The 24,584-nt window shown below is 42.1% G+C and overlaps 1 protein-coding gene across 1 annotated transcript in view; it reads right to left on the bottom strand.

Annotated features, from left to right (window-relative positions):
• Window positions 1–3,088, bottom strand: part of LOC112253994 (alpha-1,6-mannosylglycoprotein 6-beta-N-acetylglucosaminyltransferase A) — a 124,982-nt gene extending 121,894 nt beyond the window's left edge. Inside the window, exon 1 of the mRNA XM_042324123.1 lies at window positions 2,879–3,088. The gene's annotated coding sequence lies outside the window, so the exon portion shown is untranslated. The remainder of the gene's footprint in view (window positions 1–2,878) is intronic.
• Between the last annotated feature and the right edge of the window lie 21,496 nt (window positions 3,089–24,584).

Raw genomic sequence — 24,584 nt, 5'->3', positions numbered from 1 at the left:
TGGTATAAACAGTGCTATTACAGGCATTGAATCCGGTCCCGAGCTAAAAGCTCCTATTTGCGTTCCTCCATGCCTAAGCTGAACAACGCAACTATTTGCTTTTAATAGAAAGTTGTGTGGTATACAAGCCAGTGTTAAAATACTGACTGCTGTATATTTATCCCAAGCCTTTCCATCTGCCTTGACAAAGTGAGATCATATCATATGATTCAATCTACAGCCTAATCAAGTGATGAAAGGCTTAATTACAAGCTCTACCTTGCCCTTCAAAAGGATTCATAAACAGCTCATCTCTTTGATACAAAAACAAGCACCTATGCCAGCAGCATACCACCCTGCATACCACTGCTGGCTTGCTTCTGAAGCTAAGCAGGGTTGGTCCTGGTCAGTTCCTGGATGGGAGACCAGATGCTACTGGAAGTGGTGTTGAGGGCCAGTAGGAGGCACTCTTTCCTCTGGTTTAAAAAAATATATGCCCCAGGGCAGTGATTGGGGACACTGCCCTGTGTAGGGTGCAGTCTTTCGGATGGGATGTTAAACAGGTGTCCTGACTCTCTGAGGTCATTAAAGAGCCCATGGCACTTATCCTAAGAGTAGGGGTGTTAACCCTGGTGTCCTTGCTAAATTCCCAAACTGGCCCTCAAACCATCACGGTCACCTAATAATCCCCAGTTCACAATTGGCTCATATATCCCTCTCCCCTGTAACTATTCCCCAGGTTGTTGCTGAAAATGAGACTGTGTCAACTTACCTGGTTAAATAAAAAAGCACCTAGGTGAGGCAATCTTCAATCCCTCCAAAAAAACCTCTAAATATGCTCAAAGCAAACATTAGCCTACATCTCAAACAGAATTCACTAGTGATATGTGACATTTTAAGAAAAACCTGAAGCTTTGGACCTGCCCAACCATTTAAACAGAAGGTTGGCTATACTGCGGTTTTAGCCTAAGTCAGTTCGAGCCGAACACAGTGACCAAGCACAGCGAGTGGGTGGCACAAAGAGAGGGAGGCAGTGGTGTGTGTGTACAGGCCGTGAGGAGTAGGACCCCTTTAATCAGAGAGAGACTTAATCTTCCGCGGCTCTGGGCAAAACCATCAACAAGCCCACCTCCGTCCCATCCCTCCGTCATCTCCAGCCATGCCCAATGATGCGGTCCCAACGATTTATCTTGCCAGCAGCAAGGCATGCCACTGGAGCAAAGCTCCTTTCAAGCAGATTTATACTCCCCAAGAGCTGCAGCAAAGGCGCTTGAAAGAGCTCTTTATAAAGGCAAGGAAGCCAGCACCTCACCTCTGCTAACTGCAGGCCCAATGGCCGTTTGATGGTCAGGATAATAAGCTAAGCAGTGAGGTGAACAGAAACAGAAACCAAAGATCACCTCAATTAAACCTGCCAGTCTGTCCTCCATCTTAATCACACTTCTTCATTACCAAGGGGGTAAGAAAGAGCCAACCTCCAAGAGAAGATACTAAACATCAAAAGCTGAATGTTTTATGTTGTCATGGCACCAACCACAACGTTACCTGTACCTTAGCCAAATTCCTTAGAGTAAGTATACTGTAGAGAATGTGGACTACAGTTGTAATTACAGAGTACACTGGACTGTTTCCAAGGGGATTTCTGGGTGTTTGAATAAATCTCCTGGGTTGTAAGAGAAGCACTCTTTCAGATCTACTCAGAGGATTGCAGCCAAGGCAGTATTGAGCAACCCAATCACTGAGCTATAGGAAGTTAGGAACATATAGTGAGCTATCTCTCACAGTGGAAAGTGTGGGGAAAGTGTTTTTCATACTTATCCACAAAAGGACACCGCACATATATTACCATGGTAACAAAACCTTTTAATTTGATACATTTTCACGTGTAGTTATATTGTAGAAACATTGCTTTATGTAAAATATATATATATATATATATATAAAAAAAACAAGTCTGCAAATTATCAAAATATATCTAGTGAAAAGACAATCAAAAGATACAGGCTGTACATAACTATTTGAGACTAGGCAATACCATGCAGTGTCAAACGGAGCCATGTATTTTAGATTCGTACAGATTAACCATACTCATTATATTTGATTGGGGGGGGCTAACACCACTAGCCAGCTAGATACCTTTCAAACAGCAATTCAAGCGACATAGCCAGTAGTGTCACTTCTATCATATCATGCCAAGGATCGAATTCAAAAGAATGTTAGCTATTATTATTTGTAGTAGTATTAAATCAATGCAACCCGAGCTATGATTCTGTGTGATCATGAAACAATAGACATTGTTTGCACTGGCTGGTTTGCTAATGTTACTGCAAAACTGTCAACGGTAGGGAGGTAGGCTATAACATGGCTAGTTATTTACTCTGGTCTGACCGCGCACTCGTTATAATCGACAACAGACAATTTTAGCAAGCAAGAAAGTAGCCCCGTTCATAACTAGCCACTGTGTTTTTAGGGATAGCAAGGAAGCCAGTACGTTTGCATTTCAACGGGTTGAAACTACCAGGTTAGCTAACCATTATATTGGATAGGTCAGATGGATTATTAGCAACATTTGGCCGCTGCGGTACGCGATTCTCTACTAGTTCGCGCTAGCTGTCACATGCAGTACTTTCTCAGCTAGCCAACTAACGTTAGCTAGCTTGCTACTCGTGGAGCTAACAATAACATTACCGTAATAGCTGTTATTAACGAGAGATATCTGACATGAAAACAAGAACAAACTGAAATAGCTAGCTAGCTATATGAGTCTGGATTTCTGGTCATCCTTCGGTCATTGAGCAGCACTTCTAACCGCAGTGACAAGTCGCTCGTAGTACGATTGGGAGAATACTGCGTCTCTGCAATGAAAATGCTATGTTGTGGAAATCATATTACAACTTACCTTTCGGATAGTAGAGTGCTCCGAGTTGACTTCGGGGCTCAGGTTTTGTTTTATGCTGATATGATAACAGATACAGGATTCCGAATGAATGGCCAGTTACTGTAGCTTGCTACGGTTTTTCCGCTCTAGCGCTGGAGTCTTTTCTTTCGCTCTGTCACTTCCAGCACCTTGTCCTAACGCGAAGGCTATCCAGGGATCCTCTGAATGTTGGCATCCCCTTGAAATAACGAAAAAAAAGAGAGCAACATTTACCTTTATGAGAAAAGGATGAGCATAAATTGTATCACATGTTACATTGGTGCTGTTTTATTCATATTTAGAAGCATGTTTATTTTATATTTCGCATATGTACCAATTGCATGCGTCATACAAGGAATTGTGAGCCTAAAGATATCACAAATAGGGGAAAACGATATGCATTAACTATTTATGTGGTCAATAATTCCATGATAACTGAAACTATATATTATTTTCAGTTTTCTTACTTTCATATGTTCATTATAAGTAGCCGAATCTACACAGCAGCCCAATCCCTAGGCTGCGTAGTGTCATATGACAACAAAATCACCATTCTCCCTTTAAAAGGTGAACACTTTTTTTTTTTAAGACAAGCTTAGTGATTGCTGCCATCTGCTGTGGCCTTTTGTATACTGAAAGTAAGAGTCAGTCACCGTGATTCACATATGTCACACACACACACACTGTGTCACACACATTGGGTGCGTCGCTTGATTCAGATATAATCATCTATTTTGGCTGATAGATTTGAAAGAAATCCAAACTGTTGGACTAAGAGGCTCACTAGAGGGCATCCACAGCACAGTTTTATATGCCAATATTATGGGGACATGAATTAGAACATAACAGGATGTGAAATGGCACACCAATCCTACTTTGATATTTTCCTGCCAAAATACAGCAACATTCCAGGCGTACTCACTTATCTAATCCATAGCAAGTGATACATTGATATTCAAACTTTTTTATTACAAAAGTATTTTATATTTGCTTTAAATTTTTGATTTTGATGGTGGTTAATTAAAAACATTTTGTGGGGCATTCCCCAAGTTCCCCTAATACACCAGTCCCCCAGGCCTAGGCATTGGCAACTCAACCCATCCATATCACACTGATATTCTAATTGTTAGGCTGTGGACCGCATTATGAAAGCGCTCCATCTTCAAAGGAAGTATAAATTACAGATAAGCCCCCCTCAAAGCTCAGAATTATTGTATCAGGGGATTTATTAATTTCTTTGCCCCTCTTGATTTAAAGACACACTTCTATGAAGAGGCCCCTCTCAACTTTGAGAGGAGAATGTCTTGTACTTGTCATTGAAATCCGAAGAGGCACCAAATAAAGCCTGCAGGTGTAGGCCTAATGCACCTTACTCAAAATGAACAGTATTTAGTCAGGATCATTATAAGATGATTATGATAAGACATTATTAGTGAGTCATACATGCTCTTTATGACAAGTCTTACATTGCATTATAACTGCATCACAATGCATTAAAGGCTTTAAGTAAAGTGTTACCAAAGTTCAATCTAATCCAAACTAAGTGTAAAGGAGAGCACCTATCCACTGGTAGCTAGCAGCAGGTTAACCTGTAGTAAACTGGGTCCCATTGGAATGTTAATACTACTATGGCCACTGACCATCTCTGCTGCATATTCCCCCTCAATGCACTAACCATCTCTGCTGCATATTCCCCCTCAATGCAATAATCATTCATGGCTCAGAGCCTCAGACACATTCACTGAACAACTCATGCAGAAGGCTCATCATAATTTGACATGGTTTGTACTCTGTGAAATCTGAGTAAATCATGCTCCTCAGCATAGAAATATCATCTATTACTCTTCTAGTCATGTTCTTATTATCTACTCATTCTATGCCAGTCGGGAGGTTGATTGACTGTATCAGAGGTGATTGTAATGGTAACGAAATTGGGTCAATTCAGAAAATCAAATGAAAGGCCTACTATGATCTTCCTTTTGTGCAGTGGACATGGTCCCTATATTGGGCATTATTTTTCACCAGAGCCCTATGAGCCTTGATCAAAAGTAGTGCACTATGTAGGGAATTGGGTGCCATTTGGGACGCAGACATGACTGTGACCATTTTCCTTTTCATCACGAGATTGCCTATATATACTGTATAACATCCAGGGAAGTATTGTCATTTACAACTTTGGATAACCCTAATTATCCCGTAACACATACTGTAGGGTGGCTTGCGAAAGTATTCACCCACCTTGGCATGTATCCTATTTTGTTGCCTTACAACCTGGAATTAAAATAGATTTTTTGGAGGGTTGGTATCATTTGATTTACACAACATGCTTACCACTTTGAAGATGCAAAATATTTTTTTATTGTGAAACAAACAAGAAATAAAACCAAAAAAACAGAACACTTGAGCTTGCATAGCTATTCACTCCCCCAAAGTCAATACTTTTTAGAGCCACCTTTTGCAGCAATTACAGCTGCAAGTCTCTTGGGGTATGTCTCTATTAGCTTGGCACATCTAGCCACTGGGATTTTTGCCCATTCTTCAAGGCAAAACTGCCTTGAAGTTGGATGGGTTCTGCTGGTGTACAGCAATCTTTAAGTCATACCACAGATTCTCAGTTGGATTGAGGTCTGGGCTTTGACTAGGCCATTCAGAGACATTTAAATGTTTCCCCTTAAACCACCCGAGGGTTGCTTTAGCAGTATGCTTAGGGTCATTGTCCTGCTGGATGATTTTTTCACTTCACCAATTTGGACTATTTTGTGTATGTCCATTATATGAAATACAAATAAAAAATGATTTAAATTACAGGTTGTAATGCAACAAAATAGGAAAAATGCCAAGGGGGATGAATACTTTTGCAAGGCACTGTAACTGACACATAATCAGACTGAGGTTACAGTCAGTGGCGACTCGTCATTTAGGTCAGGTGTTACCTGTTTTGCATGTTATTTTAGCGTTAATACGTGCCACATATCAGTTTGCAAACAATGTAAGTCTGCTCCAAAATACAGGTTTTTCAGCCTAGCTCAGTGCTTTCTGTGGTGAAATTCAACAATGAGTGGTTTGGAAGGAATCAGTGGCTAACTGCAAGCGTTGCAAAGCAATCACCAGCCTGCTATTCAGTGGAGAGGGTGTGTGATCTAAGTCTGAGTTTAAGGGTCTCTTTCCAAGCTTAAAATTATAAACATTCAACATTGGCCATGCTGTCAATCCAGCATGACTTCTGCCGCGTTCAAAATAACTGGAAACTCGGAACTGGGAAATCTCAGACTTCACTGAGTTCAAGACAACTGGGAACTTGGGGGAAAAAACAATCCCTGACTGGGAAAATACTTTTTGAACAGTCATCCAACTCGGAATTCCAAGTCGGGAACTCTGCCTTCTTTCTAGAGCTCCGGCCTGAAGATCACTGACGTCATGATTCAACCTTGTTTTTTCCCCCAGTTTTCTTGAAGCACCATAAATCCAGAGAATCCCAGACTATGATGACAAAGTGTGATGACAAAATTTGCCTACGAAGGATCACCGCGCCACCTTCCTGTTCAAGTGAGCACAGTACAACAAGGTGAGTCCAAGGATGTATTCTATGCTGGTGCATAAATGATGTAATATCAATCAATCAAATATATGTATATTTATATTTCAGCCCTTTTTACATCAGGGAGATATGTATACTGTAGCTGCTATAAGAAAGTAATACTAAGTTGTGTAGTAAGCTGTTAATAGCCCATGTGCCTCACCCTAATAATTTGGTCCCTTTCCTCCTTATAACCTAGCCTACTGTTCTGACTTGGTGGTGCACATGTAACCTATAGCCGGTTTTAGAGAAATGTCATCATTAAATATTGTAAGTGCTTTCTTTGTCTGCTTCTATGCCCCCTTTATTTATCCTACGGCTTTGACTTGGTGTACAGGGAGAAAACTGTAAGAACAGCCCATGTTCTGAATAATTTCGGTGTACATTTCAAAAGTGCTGAACAAATAGTTATATTGACTACGTCCTAGCTCGCTCATTAATGTCTTAATCGACACACATCAATTGTCAGTAGAAACCACATAAAATTTTGTTTAAGCAAGTCAGTCATATCAGCTATGTTTTTTTTAAAGGCAGTAAATGAGGCTGAATGAACTGTTTCCCTGCCAGATGAGGCTCAGCGGATTCACTCCATGGTGCTGAAAAGAAAGCTCTGCTGTTGGGATATCTTTATGTAGGCCCTAACAGTTTGTGTGCCCCCGATATCACTGTTATAGTACAATTGATTGTATTGTTTAGTGGTGTGGTGTGTCGTGTTGTGGCTTTGCTGGCATGCATCAAAAACCTTTTTTTTGTTTGTTTGCCCCACCTAGATTAACCTGTTAAAATCGCCACTTATTACAGTATATATCATTGACACTTATCTTTCACTGCTCACAAATAGAATACTTGCTTTGGGTGTGACAAAGAGCAACAGAGACCAATTTAGAACATTTCATCAAATAACATGAGAAGTTACATGCCAAAAATAAGTTGTAGCCAGTCCAGTCTGTGAGTAGTGCACACAATGTGGTGAATACTGCATAAAATCTTAACCTACCCTCCATGTATCATATTCAAATGAATGACCTTTATATGGACCTATAGAGAGCGAACGAGGAGGACAAATGTATGGCTGTTATTATTCTCAGTCTGACAGCTTTCCTGCCTACACCAAGGAAAATAGAGAAGAAACTGTTTCTTTTGAAGTTCTTTTTTTCCTTCTTATCCATCAGCAGTTAGGAAAGCCAGCTCTTTTGAAGTACACATGAAATAGATGATAGTATTGCCTAATACAATGGGAGATATCTCACTGTAATATGATGGGGGTTATCTTGACTACTGTGAGGAGACTCCATGTGAATGTATCAACAGAATAATTTGAATAGACATTTTATAAAAACATCAAAGTAATGATTTTAAAGTCAGACATAAGAATGATATTGACACGAGTGATATTCTCCTGAACCAGACAGTACATTTGTCATTTTGGTCATTTGCAGTAGCAGATGCTCCTATTCAGAGTGACTTGCAGCCAGTGCATTCAACAAAGGTAGGTAAGACAACCACATCATCACAAGTAAACCCATTCCTGGAAAAAGCATCTATCATTGAAATTATTGCAAGTAAGAAAAGACAAGTGCAAGTGTTAGTGCAAGAATGACAAGTACAACACTAAGACATTTCTTTTTTTTATATCAGGAGGGTTGCTAGGGGGTTCAAACAAGGTGCTCTTTGAATAAAACAGACAGTACACACAACTGATAGGTTGCTGTGTCTAGCAAAAGCAATTCAGCCTAAGAACAGAACTTAGAAACCCACGCAAAACATACCAAACCCACACATCGGACTAAACAATGGCAGGTCACAGTGAAAGAGAATCACACAAAGCCAGTATAAGCCAGTCACACATGGGTTTAGTTTATTGCTTTCGAACCCTCATCCTCAGGCAATACATCCATGCTGTGAAACAATGCATAATTGAGGCTAAACTATATAGAATGTCACGGCCACATTCGAAGCGGTAGCTCGATTTTCTTGGAATTGCTGTCACCTGAGTGGATGAAAGGTTCAAGCCAAATAACAGCCTTGTAAACCTGCCATGACTCACCTGTGGACATTCTGTCTGTTTTTCCTCAATATTTCAGGAATTTACTGTCTGTGGTGTGTGTAAACAAACGGGCACCAATATAGGAGGAGGCGGAAGAGGCGTCCTATATCCCACAAATCCTTTAAACATCCATGGGAGTGAGTAGAGGAGAGAGGAGGAAAGGATGAGAGAAGGTCTGCTGTGGAGAGATAAAGAGGCAATAGGCATTGGCAGCCTTGGAAAATAGTGCAGTGGATAATGTACATTCCTTCCTGGGGAAGGGCAATGTACAATGTTAAAAATTCTCTGCTGGTGACACAGCCCTCTCAGAGACAAACTCTGTAACTTAATAACTTTGGCAGAAGGCTACCCTCCGCCACTGGAGCCAAGTTGGCCAAGGGAGTCGTACACTGGCCCTTCGCAGCTAAGGCCTGGTCACCGATTGTTTGCTAGGCATTGTGTATGCTGTTTCTGTATAGCTTGTAACCTGTAAACATGTTCAGGGATTATATGCCATTTATACAATCCGTTATTAACATTATCACAGCTCTCGTGATATCGTATGTAGAGTATATTCATTGCCTTTCATTTCCTTCTACAGAACCACCACCATTCCACTACCTTTCCGTGTCAATTTCATCCGTGTGTGTGTCAGTAAAGTATCTTTGTGTGTAACTCTGAAGTTGCCTTATTCCCTTCTAACCAGGGGCGGTGCTAGCAGGTCTAAGGATCAGTAAACACGGAGAGCCGGGTTGCTCTCTTTCATGGTCCTTCGGTCACCGGATTTGTGACTTGCTAGCACCACTACGGCAGCCTCTTGGGGACACACGGTGTACCTGACATACTGTACAGCCCACCTGCAGTCCAGGAAAGGACCGTACAAGTGATCAGCGGACCTATTGCGGGATATATCACCTCCTCGGCCCAGAAACGTTGCTGAGTGCATCCAGTGGAGGGACTGAGCTTGGACGTACCTCCTTTGCCACTTTGCTAGGGATGTCTGCAACGAGAACTGGGCCCACACCTATGGAAGTGCCATCCCACCGTGGTCCTGCAGCATCACCGCAACATAGCCAGCACAGGATGTCTCCGGTCAGATATATTGCCTACCATTACTCCGTCTCCTCCCCATTGTCACGTGGTGGACTGCAACAAGGGGACATGTGGGAGCGGTGCTCTCCTGAGCTATTACACCTGGTTTCCCAGTGCCTAGGACAAAACAGGACGGCCCTAACATTGGGGACGCCACTTGCAGCCCGCAGGGAGGTTCTGCTGCCTCCCAGGCTCTATATAGCAGAGCAGGAACCTCTTCCACCACACCCAGCACCACAGATCCTTCTGTTTTACTGCTCGCCTGTGGCCCAGAAACCTCCAGGATGGCAGACAGTCCGGTCATAACCTAAGTCGACCTAGCGAACCCTGGGACTAGAACCCATCCCAGTCCATATCGGTGCTCGAGCCAACACTTGAGACAGCACCCCCACCTAGCCAAGGGCCGCAGGCCCCATTACTACGCCAGCAGCAGCCCGAACCCCGGCTGACCCAGCAGTCATCGGCCCTCCAGTCCACCCGGCAGCCGCCAGCACTGGAGTCCTCAACGGCACCATCTATCCCGCAGACATATTTGTTCTTGTCTCCGCCCCCCTTCAGGTGTCGCCCATCTTCCTCATTATCCCCAGTGTATTTATACTTGTGTTCTCTGTTTGTCTGTTGCCAGTTTGTCTTGTCTGGTCAGGTCTTACCAGCGTGTTTTCCCGTCTCCGTGCTGGTTCATGTTCTGTTCCCTAGTTTCCCCAGTTCTGACCATTCTGCCTGCCCTGACCCTGCCTGCTGTTCTGTACCTGCCTGACTCTGACCCGTTTACAAACCTCTGCCTGTTCTGAGCCTGCATGCATTTCTGTACCTTATCGACTCTGCCCTGGCTTACAGACCTTTGCCTGCCTTTGACCTGTCTTTTGCCTGCCCCCTGTTTGGGTCAATAAACATCTGTGACTCTAGCTGTCTGCATCAGGGTCTTATCCTGAATTCTGATAATATTACTCCAGTGCTAGCCGCTCTACACTGGCTTCCTGTTAAAGCTAGGGCTGATTTCAAGGTTTTACTGTTAACCTACAAAGCAGTACATGGACTTGCTCCTAAAAATCTCTCCTATTTGGTCCTGCCGTACATACCTACACGTACGCTACAGTCACACCTGTCTTGGTGGGAAGTTAATTTTGTTTATGGCACATAGCCTTTAGCTTTACGGTTTGTTTTGTTGTGTTTATTGTTTTGTTCAGCGTCTTTTCTAATAAAAAGAAATTATACGCTCACTACACTGCGCCTTGGTCCTCTTCTTTCAACGGCCTTGACTTGCAGACTTGGTGTCAACCTTTATGTCTTTACTGAAGACTCATATCTTCAGTAGGTCCAGGGTTGGGGAGAAATGGATTACATGTAATCCATTACATGTAAGGGATGTATTTTAAGAATGCGAAATGTCAGAACAATAGTAGAGTGATTTATTTCAGCTAATATTTCTTTCATCACATTCCCAGTGGGTCAGAAGTTTACATACACTCAAATAGTATTTGGTAGCATTGCCTTTAAATTGTTTAACTTGGGCCAAATGTTTCGGGTAACCTTCCACAAACTTCCCACAATAAGTTGGGTGCATTTTGGCCCATTCCTCCTGACAGAGTTGGTGTAACTGAGTCAGGTTTGTAGGCCTACTTGCACGCTGTTTCAGTTCTGCCCACATATTTTCTATAGGATTGAGGTCAGGGCTTTGTGATGGCCACTCCAATACCTTGACTTTGTTGTCCTTAAACCATTTGAAACCAACTTTGGATGTATGCTTGGGGTCATTGTCCATTTGGAAGACCCATTTGCGACCAAGCTTTAACTTCCTGACTGATGTCTTCAGATGTTGCATCAATATAACCACATCATTTTCCTTCCTCAGAAGCCATCTATTTTGTGAAGTGCACCAATCCCTGCTGCAGCAAAGAACCCCCACAACATGATGCTGCCACCCCCGTGCTTCACGGTTGGCATGTGGTTCTTCGGCTTGCAAGCATCCCTCTTTTTCCTCACAACATAACGATGGTCATTACGGCCAAACAGTTATATTTTTGTTTCATCAGACCAGAGGACATTTCTCCAAAAAGTACGATCTTTGTCCCCATGTGCAGTTGCAAACCGTAGTCTGACTTTTTTATGGCTGTTTTTGAGCAGTGGCTTCTTCCTTGCTGAGTGGCCTTTCAGGTTATGTCGATTATAGGAGTCGTTTTACTGTGGATCTAGATAATTTTGTACCTGTTTCCTCCAGCATCTTCACAAGGTCCTTTGCTGTTGTTCTGGGATTGATTTGTACTTTTTGCACCAAAGTCCGTTCATCTCCTTCCTGAGCGGTATGACGGCTGCGTGGTCCCATGGTGTTTACGCTTACGTACTATTGTTTGTACAGATGAACCAGACTTGTGGAGGTCTTGGCTGATTTATTTGGCTTTTCCAATGATGTCAAGCAAAGTGGCACTGAGTTTGAAGGTAGGCCTTGAAATACATCCAATTTTCTGGAATTTTCCAAGCTGTTTAAAGGCACAGTCAACCTAGTGTATGTAAACTTCTGACCCACTGGAATTGTGAAACAGTGAAATAATCTGTCTCTAGACAATTGTTGGAAATATTACTTGTCATGCACAAAGTAGATGTCCTAACCGACTAGTTTGTTAACAAGAAATTTGTGGAGTGGTTGAAAAACAAGTTTTAATGACTCCAACCTAAGTGTGTGTAAACATCCGACTTCAACTTTATATACTGTATATGCATATATATCCATTGATTCTTGAAGAATGTAACTTATAAATGCCTCATGAGTTTAGTTCAACTGTCACATTCCATGAGAACCCAAAATATGAGCTTGTTTTTCTCCAATGTTTGTTAACATTGTGCATGTAAACAAACACTGCATAGCCTCATAACATGGTTAAAACAATAATGTTGATATCATGTATGGTCAGAACTTGCATCCATAGCTCTGTCTATTAATCTGAGAGTGGTTACATTTCTCCAGGCCCATCCCTCAGCTTTTTACCAAAACCGAGGCGGAGCGACAGTTTTGTTATTGTTTCATCTGTGGATTTTCCCTTTAAACAGCTGGATATTATCAAATTTTCACCAGCAAAAAGGTCAACAATAGGCCTATAGCAAATGCAGCATATGGCATTAATTTTTCCCATGTGAATAGCACTTTTTAGTAGTGCTCAAAGCATGCCATTCCATGAGCGCATTCCATGAGCGCATTCCATGAGCGCATTCCATGAGCACATTCCATGAGCGCATTCCATGAGCGCATTCCATGAGCGTATAACATTTATTGGAATGACTGGAATTCTGATAGACCTTGGTTTTTAATGTAAAGATATAATTTAATCGTATTATTATATGTAGTAGAAAGCAATGGGTTAGAAGAAGCCTAAATAACCAACCTATAAAGTAACATTTAACATCCATATATGACCAGCTATGTAAACTTTAACATTGATTTATCCTGCAATAGATGTTGTTCAATTGGTAACATACATTTTTGTCTTCTTCCAATGCCTCTTAAGGGGACGTAATAAAAGTATCTGAATGTAATCAGATTACGTTACTGAGTTCGGGGAGTCGAAAAAACACACATTTGTTTTGGACTAGATAACTAGTAACTGCAACGGATTACATTTAGAAAGTAACATACCCAACCCTGCATGCGCTTGACATAAACCTACGTGACCTTTATGCCAATGATGTTGTGACACGAGATGAAAAGAATCTGCCCACTCCATCAAGCAATGGGGACAACAACACAGGGCATTCACGGGACCTCATGGAACCATGGACCACACCTGCAGAAACTGGACAACAGGGGGAAGCAGAGGAGATTACCTATCATAGACTTCTCCCAGCTGACGCTTGACATGCCACCTACGCCAACTCCAGTGGTAGAAACAACCAGCTGGTATCATCGAGTAGAATCAGCCAACAGTAACGCGGAAGCAGCAATGTGGGAGTCAGTAGTGCATGACCTTGAATGGTAATAATAGGAAGCTTCCGTTTACACACAGGTCTAAGACTACGTAGGTCTGCAGTGCCAGTGTGAACTTCCCCTGTAAAAATGTATATAAAGAGAACAGAGATCATAAGAGAGGCATGATCCTCACTGACATATGAGACAGACTTCATATGGAGAATCATCATAGGTAAATTTACTATTGCACTATACGCTTTTTGTTAGACTAGAACAATATTTGAGAACTGGATAATTTTGCCTAAGTACTTATTGGATCACTATCTGAAGATACTTGGTTGAACTTTGTGAACCCGAAACTGAGGTCTAAACACCTCTTGATCACAGACAAAGCGGCAGTCACTCAGTGAGACATCAAGTACAGATGTAATTGGCAATACAAGGAAACAGCCAAGTACCAGTTACAATATATTGAGTCCATACACAGAGTAGGAAATGTATTAAGATATTGGTATTCTCATTGCTGTGAGAATACCAATTACGGGAAAGTGACCAAGGGGCTGAGCATTTAAGGTAATTGAACCATTTTTGCTATTTAGTCAATATTGTTAGAAGTGTTAACGCATTTAAAGTTTTGCAATATTATCTGGCATAGCTTAAAGCATTAAGGATTGATTGAACATTATTGCTGTATTTAGAAACTGTAGAACCATTGAATTGTAATAATGTGTATAAGACAAAAAACAGAGTGACTTAATAAAAGCTTAACTTTGACAACTAGGCCAGATTAACAATCTGGAGAGCAACCGCCTTTGACACTCTCACTGAACAGAGAATGACCCTGGTTATAGGTTAGTGATTGCCCTAAAGAATATTTCATTGTGTGGACAATAATATATTTTTAAGAGAGTCAAAACATATACCAATACTAGTTTCCAAGTGACTACTAGCTGACGAGCATAATAACTAATAGAAGAAGTTATTAGGTATTGATATATACAGAGGTAAAGACACTTGAAAGTAAGGAAATATAGGAGGAATCCATAACACTTAAATAGGAGTATATCTATCCAAGGTGTAACGGTTTTCTTGAGTCGAAGGAGAGGCGGACCAAAACGCAGCGTGGTTATTATTCATGGTTCTTTAATAAAGAAACTATACATGAATAGACTAACAAAACAAGAAATGTGAAAAACCAAAACAGCCCTATCTGGTGCAAACACAGAGACAGGAACAATCACCCACAAAACCCAACACCAAACAGGCTACCTAAATATGGTTCCCAATCAGAGACAATGACTAACACCTGCCTCTGATTGAGAACCATATCAGGCCAAACATAGAAATAGACAAACTAGACATGTAACATAGAATGCCCACTCAGATCACACCCTGACCAAACAAAACATAGAAACATACAAAGCAAACTATGGTCAGGGTGTGACACAAGGCCTCATACTAGACCGGAAAATAAGGGAGTGACAAAGGAACAAACCCAACTCACGCGAAGGGCCATTACGAATAAATAGGAGGGTTGGTAGGGCCGCAAGGCTAGGCCCTTGTTACACCGAAGTAACTAAAATCCTAAAGTACTCTGCCCAGCCAGAGGACGGGGTAGAGGCTTTTGCTGCAGGTATTCGGCAAAAGTCAGCACCGTGACACTGTGATAGGCTAGACATAATCACACTGAACATAATATATCCTAGAACGATATTACCTCACTTTCGAAGATAACAAGTAAGTATGCATTGAATTCAACCATATTTGTCACGCCCTGATCTGTTTCACCTGTTCCTGTGATTGTCTCCACCCCCTCCAGGTGTCGCTTATTTTCCCCAGTGTATTTATCCCTGTGTTTCCTGTCTCTCTGTGCCAGTTCATCTTGACTGTTTACTCAAGTCAACCACATGACTTCAGATTATCCACTGGAGTGGATAATCTTCCCCTCTGCTCTTGAACTTCACTGTTTGTTTTTCCCCACAAGCCCATTGCTTTGTGGGTAATGGGGGCTGGTTGTGATGTGTTTGAAGTCCCATGCCTGTGCAACATTTGTTTAATTCAGCTGAGCTGTCAGTTCCATTGTCGCTAAGTGGAGTCTATGCAATTCCTAGCCTGGAAAACATGGGTTTTTCAGTTTGGGTATGACTTCTGATGAAGTGGTGCTGTGTATAGTCTCTCGAGATCAAAATACCTACTGTAGAAATCTATGGCGACTACATAGTCCTCTCCATTCCACGAATAGATCTGTGACAATGGCCTCTCAGGGATGTAGTGTGTGATTTCATTGGCTCTTTTGGGTTAGAGTGGCAGTGTTCTATGCATGTGCTTTACAAGCCTCTACCATTGACTCTCTCTTTTCCCATGCCTGGTCAAAATACAACATCTCTAGCCCGATGTTGACATTTCTTCATGCCCATGTGCTCTGTGTCTATGCGTTTGAGCATGTCTTGTCTGAGTGTGTGCGTGTCACAATGATTTTCTCACTTTTGAACAGGGTACCATCCAGCTCAGATCCCGTCTCTGTGGTTTCAGTACTCAACAGTGGTTGGGCATTTTTTAAATATTTTTTTCCATGATTCAGGCCAACCTGCCGGAATAGTCTGTTTCGGTGTGGAAAGTTGCTTGTCTTGAGCTGTAGCTTTTCTGATTTCAGTTAGTTTGCGGTAAACTCACTGGCACATTGTTGATAACTGTGTGCACTTGTGTATCCATGCCCTCACTCAGTGTGTTGTATGTGATTGACTTTCTGGACAGGGTGGATAGAGTAATTTCTCGATTTGGGCGTAGTTTTCCTCTGTCTGCTTTGATAATTCTAAAGCATACAAGATTGGCGTTTCTTCTTGTAGGACGACTGCTCTTAATCCACGTTTGGATGCATCAACATGGAGCTGCAACTCCTTGTGGGGATCAAAGTAGGTGAGTACAGGGCCTTGTGATGAGTTCTTTCATCTGCTGTTATGCAGCGTAATGAGATGTCTCACACAAAATTCACTGCTCTGTTTCTGGAGCTGACGTAGTGGGGCGTTTACCTCAGTCTGGGAGCAAACCTGGCGAGGTAGTTGATTATCCCCAGAATGGTCTCCAGCTCAACTTTAACCAGTGCATTGACCCTGTCTTTTCCTTTACAATGACTGCCCTTCTCCGTGACACTCAGGTGAGCTTGGAGTGTGAATGGGATTCTCCGTGGTGGATACACAACTGGTGTTGCCTTGGGATCGATGTGGTGGTTGCATTCTCCTGGGAACTCTCTGATACCTTCGAACACATCAGAGAACTCCTCAATAATGTTAGTTACATTCAGTGTTGCATTTGTATTGACCGACAACACCCGTTTGATTAAATCCATGTCTAGGCAAGCTTTCAGCCCTAAGATGGGTGGTGCTTGTGTGCTGAAAATGTCCAACCCTAACATGACTGCAGTGTCCTTATGTCTACATTTGAAGTTACATGTCCCTTTAACATATCCCTTTGCTCTGTGGCCATGTCCTCAACTACAGCATGCACAGTTCTCATCCTGCGCTGTGGCTGCTGTGTTTAGAGTATGTGCTCCACATAACTTGGAGAAGTGATTGAATCGCTTACAATTGTAGCGCTGCCTTTTTTGCTGGACATTCCTCACTGTCACTGTGTTCTCTCCCGCAAGTTCCACATATTTTGGTCCTCTTTGCAATGTCCCCGTAGCTCTGTTGCATTGCGTCGTGTATGTGTCCTCCATGTTCTCTTTGGTTAAGAGCATGCACTGCCTGACCAGCTGTAGCAGCGCTAGCTCTGTTATCGCTAGTCATGGTCCTCCACTGTTCCTGTTAGCTCGTGTGAGCGCCCAGTGTCTATGGATTTTTTCCAAAGTCAAATCTGATGAGCCATTACTCAATAGCTTTTCAGGCGCTAGGTGAGTTCGTAATTTAACAATCCAATTTCTAACCATCTCATCACTGTTTGGATAGTTAGTCTTTCACTAGCAATTTTAGCATCTGTAACAATGCTCGACGGACTCGTTTACACCTTTTAATTTTTTTCTGTCACCGAGCAAAAATCGGATTCGCCTTGGGCATGATGTATTCCTCATACTTGTCATGTTTTCAGCACCTTTGTCTCTCACTTCCTTTTCCCCCATCCACAACAGGGGATAGCTGCACTTCTCGTTCTTAGCACGTAGCAATCCAGAGAACATCTCAGCGTGCTGTCGGAAATTTCTCCATCCGTCAGGTAAGTTTGAATCCCAATCCATCCACGGTGTTGGAATCCCCTATGACTCCATTTTATTATTTTGATTGTGAGTTGGATAGAAACTGACACCATGTTATATTTCCACTTAACAGTCACTCTTTGTGTCCAATCAAAGGAAAGGGATCGACAACGAATTTTGAATTGACTTGTTTATTTTGCCATCTGGATCCAAAAGTAACGTGCACTTGGCGTACAAATGGTGACGTTTATGCCAATGATGTCGCATGTGATAGGCTAGACGTAATCACACTGAACATATGTCAAGATATTACAGTGCGTATGTCCAAAGTGAGTTGTGTGAAATCGTTCTTAATAGTTAGTTGTTATTGTTGCATGCTGTTTCTGTATAGCTTGTAACCTATAAACATGTTCAGGGATTATATGCCATTTATACAATCCGTTATTACAGCTCTCGTGATATTGTATGTATAGTACCCCGCCCTGTGCAACTGGGTTCTGGACTTCCTGACGGGCCGCCCCCAGGTGGTGAGGGTAGGCAACAACATCTCCTCCCCGCTGATCCTCAACACTGGGGCCCCACAAGGGTGCGTTCTGAGCCCTCTCCTGTACTCCCTGTTCACCCACGACTGCGTGGCCATGCACGCCTCCAACTCAATCATCAAGTTTGCGGACGACACAACAGTGGTAGGCTTGATTACCAACAACGACGAGACGGCCTACAGGGAGGAGGTGAGGGCCCTCGGAGTGTGGTGTCAGGAAAATAACCTCACACTCAACGTCAACAAAACTAAGGAGATGATTGTGGACTTCAGGAAACAGCAGAGGGAACACCCCCCCCATCCACATCGATGGAACAGTAGTGGAGAGGGTAGCAAGTTTTAAGTTCCTCGGCATACACATCACAGACAAACTGAATTGGTCCACTCACACAGACAGCATCGTGAGGAAGGCGCAGCAGCGCCTCTTCAACCTCAGGAGGCTGAAGAAATTCGGCTTGTCACCAAAAGCACTCACAAACTTCTACAGATGCACAATCGAGAGCATCCTGGCGGGCTGTATCACCGCCTGGTATGGCAACTGCACCGCCTCAACCGTAAGGCTCTCCAGAGGGTAGTGAGGTCTGCACAACGCATCACCGGGGGCAAACTACCTGCCCTCCAGGACACCTACACCACCCGATGCTACAGGAAGGCCATAAAGATCATGAAGGACATCAACCACCCGAGCCACTGCCTGTTCACCCCGCTGTCATCCAGAAGGCGAGGTCAGTACAGGTGCATCAAAGCTGGGACCGAGAGACTGAAAAACAGCTTCTATCTCAAGGCCATCAGACTGTTAAACAGCCACCACTAACATTGAGTGGCTACTGCCAACACACTGTCAATGACACTGACTCTATTCCAGCCACTTTAATAATGGGAATTGATGGGAAATGATGTAAATATATCACTAGCCACTTTAAACAATGCTACCTTATATAATGTTACTTACCCTACATTATTCATCTCATATGCATACGTAGATACTGTACTCTATATCATCGACTGCATCCTTATGTAATACATGTATCACTAGCCACTTTAACTATGCCACTTGGTTTACATACTCATCTCATATGTATATACTGTACTCGATATCATCTACTGTATCTTGCCTATGCTGCTCTGTACCATCACTCATTCATATATCCTTATGTACATATTCTTTATCCCCTTACACTGTGTATAAGACAGTAGTTTTTTTTGGGAATTGTTAGTTAGATTACTTGTTCGTTATTACTGCATTGTCGGAACTAGAAGCCCAAGCATTTCGCTACACTCGCATTAACATCTGCTAACCATGTGTATGTGACAAATAAAATTTGATTTTGATTTGATTTGATTTAGTAATTTCCTTCTACAGAACCACCACCATTCCACTACCTTTCCGTGTCAATTTCATCTGTGTGTCAAAGTATTTGTGTGTAACTCTGAAGTTGCCTTATTCCCTTCTAACTGGGGGCGGTGCTAGCAGGTCACAGATCAGCAAACATGGAGAGCCGGGTTGCTCTCTTTCATACAGCATCCCACGACTGGCTCCACATCTGAACTACTTTGCCCCGAAACTGTAATCGTACATGGCAAAGTGGTCAGTTGTAACATGCTTATTAGGACTAAGAGATGGCTTTTTCAGTGTTTAGAACACAGTGGGTCAAATGAACAGTTGGAAATGAACTTTATAACATTCTCACTAAATAATAGTGGGGGTTTTTTGTATTTTAGTGTGTCAAATATACAGTTGGAAGTTAACTTTAATCATATTTGAGAACTGTTATAAAAGGCTTATGACCATGTAAAAAAAAAAATTCTTTTACACAGCTTCGGGTATAATGTGACGTGTGTGTGTGTGTGAAACTAACATCTGGAGGTCACACGTAACACCTTTGAATTCTCCCCCTGGAAAAAAAAAGCTGTCAAACATGCACTGGCATACTCCGATGTGAGAACAGAGCAAGCAAGTGCCCCATCAGAGGAGCAAAACAGGAAGGAGAACCAAGAAGCCCTCTCCTTGTCAGCTATAGGGGCTAACAGATGGCATAGATTGGATTAGGGCTCTTTGAAATGAAAGATCAGTCAGATGAAAGACTTGCTCACTGCATCGACGTACAAAGGCACATTATTGCTCTCACAGAATGACTCTATATATAAACTGGGATCTTACACATTCACTTTGAATCACAATGATGGACATGTCTCTTTTTAGAACAACATGCAGACTAATTGGCAATCTGATAGTAGTAAAAGTAATTTATGCCATTTAGCATATACTTTTACCCAAAGAGACTTTGTAGTTACAGTATATGTGTCACAATCGTCATATGGAGGAGACCAAGGCGCAGCGTGGTAAGTGTACATACTTCTTTAATGAAAGAACGAACAATGAACAAATTATACAAAACAACAAAACGAACCATGACGCTAATATGGCTACTGCAGACAGGCAACTAAACATAGAATAACAACCCACAAACTACTCAAGGAATATGGCTACCTAAATATGGTCCCCAATCAGAGACAACGATAAACAGCTGCCACTGATTGAGAACCAATTCAGGCAACCATAGACATATAAACACCTAGACTTACAAAAAACCCTAGACATACAAAAAAACTATAGACAATACAAAACGAACAAAACACCCTTGTCACACCCTGACCTAACCAAAATAATAAAGAAAACAAAGATAACTAAGGTCAGGGCGTGACAATATGTGATCCATGCAGGAATTGGAATTGAAAACACAACCAATTCAGCCACACAGGATGATTGCTACATTATCCATTTTGGGGGAAATGAGCACCTCTAAAAGTTCACAGGACATTACAGGGCAACTGTAATGTCAAGCCGTTGTGCCCGTGGTTCGATGTAGAGTGATCAGAGGATGGTTACATAGGTATGCATAAAGTGGAGGAGTGGGAGGCTTGTCTGACTCCAACAGCACTGGGAGTCACATGAGCCTTTTCTGTGGTGTCCTCAGAATGTAATGTTTACTGCTCAAACTGAGCATTCCGTCATGAGACTTTGTTGTTTTGTTCTGGGTAAATTACCTTTCCTGAGAATTCTTTCCAACTTGTTCTTGATTTAATTTTACGTGACTCTTCCATGAAATTAGTATTTTAAGCAAACATTTTTGTATACTGTGTTGATAACAAACATTGATACTAGATAGTCCATGGCATCGACAGTTGAATTCGGAAGATTACATACACTTAGGTTGGAGTCATTAAAACTAGTTTTTCAACCACTCCACAAATGTCTTGTTAACAAACTATAGTTTTGGTAAGTCGGTTAGGACATCTACTTTGTGCATGACGCAAGTAATTTTTCCAACAATTGTTTACAGACAGATAATTTCACTTAATTCACAGTGGGTCAGAAGTTTAAATACACTAAGTTGACTGCCTTTAAACAGCTCGGAAAATTCCAGAAAACAATGTCATGGCTTTAGAAGCTTCTGATAGGCTAATTGACATTTGAGTCAATTGGAGGTGTACCTGTGGATGTATTTCAAGGCCAACCTTCAAACTCAGTGCCTCTTTGCTTGCCAACATGGGGAAATCATCCAAGACTTCAGAAAAAAAATTGTAGACCACAAGGAAGTTTGTGGAAGGCTACCCGAAACGTTTGGCCCAAGTTAAACAATTTAAAGGCAATGCTACCAAATACTATTTGAGTGTATGTAAACTTCTGAGCCACTTGGAATGTGACGAAAGAAATAAAAGCTGAAATGAATCCTCTTGTCACGCCCTGGTCTTAGTATTTTGTGTTTTCTTTATTATTTTGGTCAGGCCAGGGTGTGACATGGGTTAATTATGTGGTGTGTTTTGTCTTGGGGTTTTGTAGGGTTGTCTAGAAAAGTCTATGGTTGCCTGAAGTGGTTCTCAATCAGAGGCAGGTGTTTATTTAGGCAGCCATATTCTTTGAGTGTTTCGAGGGTGATTGTTCCTGTCTCAGTGTTTGTTTGCACCAGAATAGGCTGTTTACGTTTTCACGTTACGTTTATTGTTCGTTTATCTTTTTATTAAAGATGTATCGAATTAACCACGCTGCATTTTGGTCCTCCTCTCATTCACCGGAAGAAAACCTTAACACCTCTCTACTATTATTCTGACATTTCACATTCTTAAAAAAAAAGTGGTGATCCTAACTGACCTACGACAGGGATTTTTTACTAGGATTGAATGTCAGGAATTGTGAAAAACTGAGTTTATACGTATTTGGCTAAGGTGTATGTAAACTTCCAACTTCAACTGTATTGCCCCAAGCAAATATATGGGAAACCAGACCATCAAGGAGAACCAGTATGAGGGTCTGCGCCCAGGCGTAGATGATAGATGGCTAATACTTACAGTAAGTACCATATCATTCAGAATGTACAGTGCATTCAGACCACTTGACTTTTTCCACATTTTGTTACGTTATAGCCTTATTCTTAAATGGAGAAAACAAATTATCAATCTACACACAATACCTCAATGACAAAGAAAAAAAATGTTTTTTAGAAGAAAAAAGATGAAACATTACATTTACATAAGTATTCAGACCCTTTACTCAGTACTTTGTTGAAGCAGAGATTACAGCCTTGAGTCTTCTTTGGTACGACACTACAAGCTTGGCATACTTCTCCCATTATTCTATGCAGATCCTCTCAAACTCTGTCAGGTTGGATGGGGAGTGTTGCTGCACAGCTATTTTCAGGTCTCTCCAGAGATGTTCGGGTTCAAGTCTGGGCTCAGGCTGGGTAACTCAAGGACATTCAGAGACTTGTCCCGAAGCCAGTCCTGCATTGTCTTGGCTGTGTGCTTAGGGTTGTCGTCCTGTTGGAAGGTTAACCTTCACCCCAGTCTGTGGTCCTGTGTGCTCTGGAGCAGGTTTTCATCAAGGGTCTCTCTGTGCTTTGCTCCATTTATCATTCCCTCGATCCTGACGAGTACCTGCTGCTGAAAGACATCCCCACAGCATGATGTGGCCACCACCATGCTTCACCGTAGGGATGGTGCCAGGTTTCCTCCAGACGTGACGCTTGGCATTCAGGCCAAAGAGTTCAATCTTGGTTTCATCAGACCAGAGAATCTTGGTTCTCATGGTCTAAGAGTCTTTAGGTGGATTTGGCAAACTCCAAGAGGGCTGTCATGTACATTTTACTGAGAAGTGGTCCGTCTGGCTACTCTACCATAAAGGCCTGATTGGTGGAGTGCTGCAGAGATGGTTGTCCTTCTGGAAGGTTCTCCCATATCCACAGAGAAACTCTGGAGCTGTGTCAGAGTGGCCATTGGGTTCTTGGTTACCTCCCTGACCAAGGCCCTTCTCCCCCGAAATGCTCAGTTTGTCAGGGCAGACAGCTCTAGGAAGATTCTTGGTGGTTTCAAACTTCTTCCATTACAGAATGATGGAGGCCACTGTGTTCTTGTGCACCCTCAATGGTGCAAACATTTTTTGGTACCCTTCCCCAGACCTGTGCCTCGATACAATCCTATCTCGGAGCTCTACAGAGAATTCAATCGACCTCATGGCTTGGTTTTGCTCTGACATGCACTGTCACCTGTGGGCCTTATATACAATAGACAGGTGTGTGCCTTTCCAAATCATGTCCAATCAATTGAATTTCCCACAGTGGACTCCAATCAAGTTGTTGAAACATCTCATGGATGATCAATGGAAACAGGATGCACCTGAGCTCAATTTCGAGCCTCATAGCAAAGGGTCTTCTGTAAATAAGGAATTTCTGTTTCTTATTTTTAATACATTTGCAAAAATTTGTAAAACCTGTTTTTGCTTTGTTGTTCTGGTGTATTGTGTGTCGATTGATGAGGATTTTTAAAAAATGTAATCAATTTTAGAATAAGGCTTTAACATAGCAAAAAAGTCAAGGGGTCTGAAGTTTTTCTGAGTGCACTGTACTTAAATATGATATATATATATTTTTTTTTAACTAAGCAAGTCCGTTAAGAACAAATCCTTATTTACAATGATTGGCCCAGCGGACGACGCTGGGCCAATTATGCACCACCCTATGGGACACCCAATCACGGCCAGTTGTGATACAGCCTGGATTCAAACCAGGGTGTCTGTAGTGACACCTCAAGAACTGAGATGCAGTGCATTAGACCACTGCGCTACTCGGGAGCTGCAACCTTTTGCACTCAAACCATAAAAAGGAAAAACCAAGGAGGTAGAGATGCCCAAAAAAATATTCTTAATTTAATGTCATGGTCGAAAGAATACAAAAAGTGCCAGCGCAAAGTGCAATAAAGTGCTGAACAAAATAAAAAATAGAGCATTGTTTCTGCTTCTATGCTTCTATGCCATAACCGGTGATTGCACGGAAGATGGCATAGACGCTGAAATGTTTGTTTTTCACTTTATT

Source organism: Oncorhynchus tshawytscha, linkage group LG07 (genome assembly GCF_018296145.1).
Source record: "Oncorhynchus tshawytscha isolate Ot180627B linkage group LG07, Otsh_v2.0, whole genome shotgun sequence".
Classification (NCBI taxonomy): domain Eukaryota; kingdom Metazoa; phylum Chordata; class Actinopteri; order Salmoniformes; family Salmonidae; genus Oncorhynchus; species Oncorhynchus tshawytscha.
The sequence above is the reverse complement of the archived record's forward strand: the minus strand, read 5'-3'. Positions and strand labels throughout refer to the sequence as shown.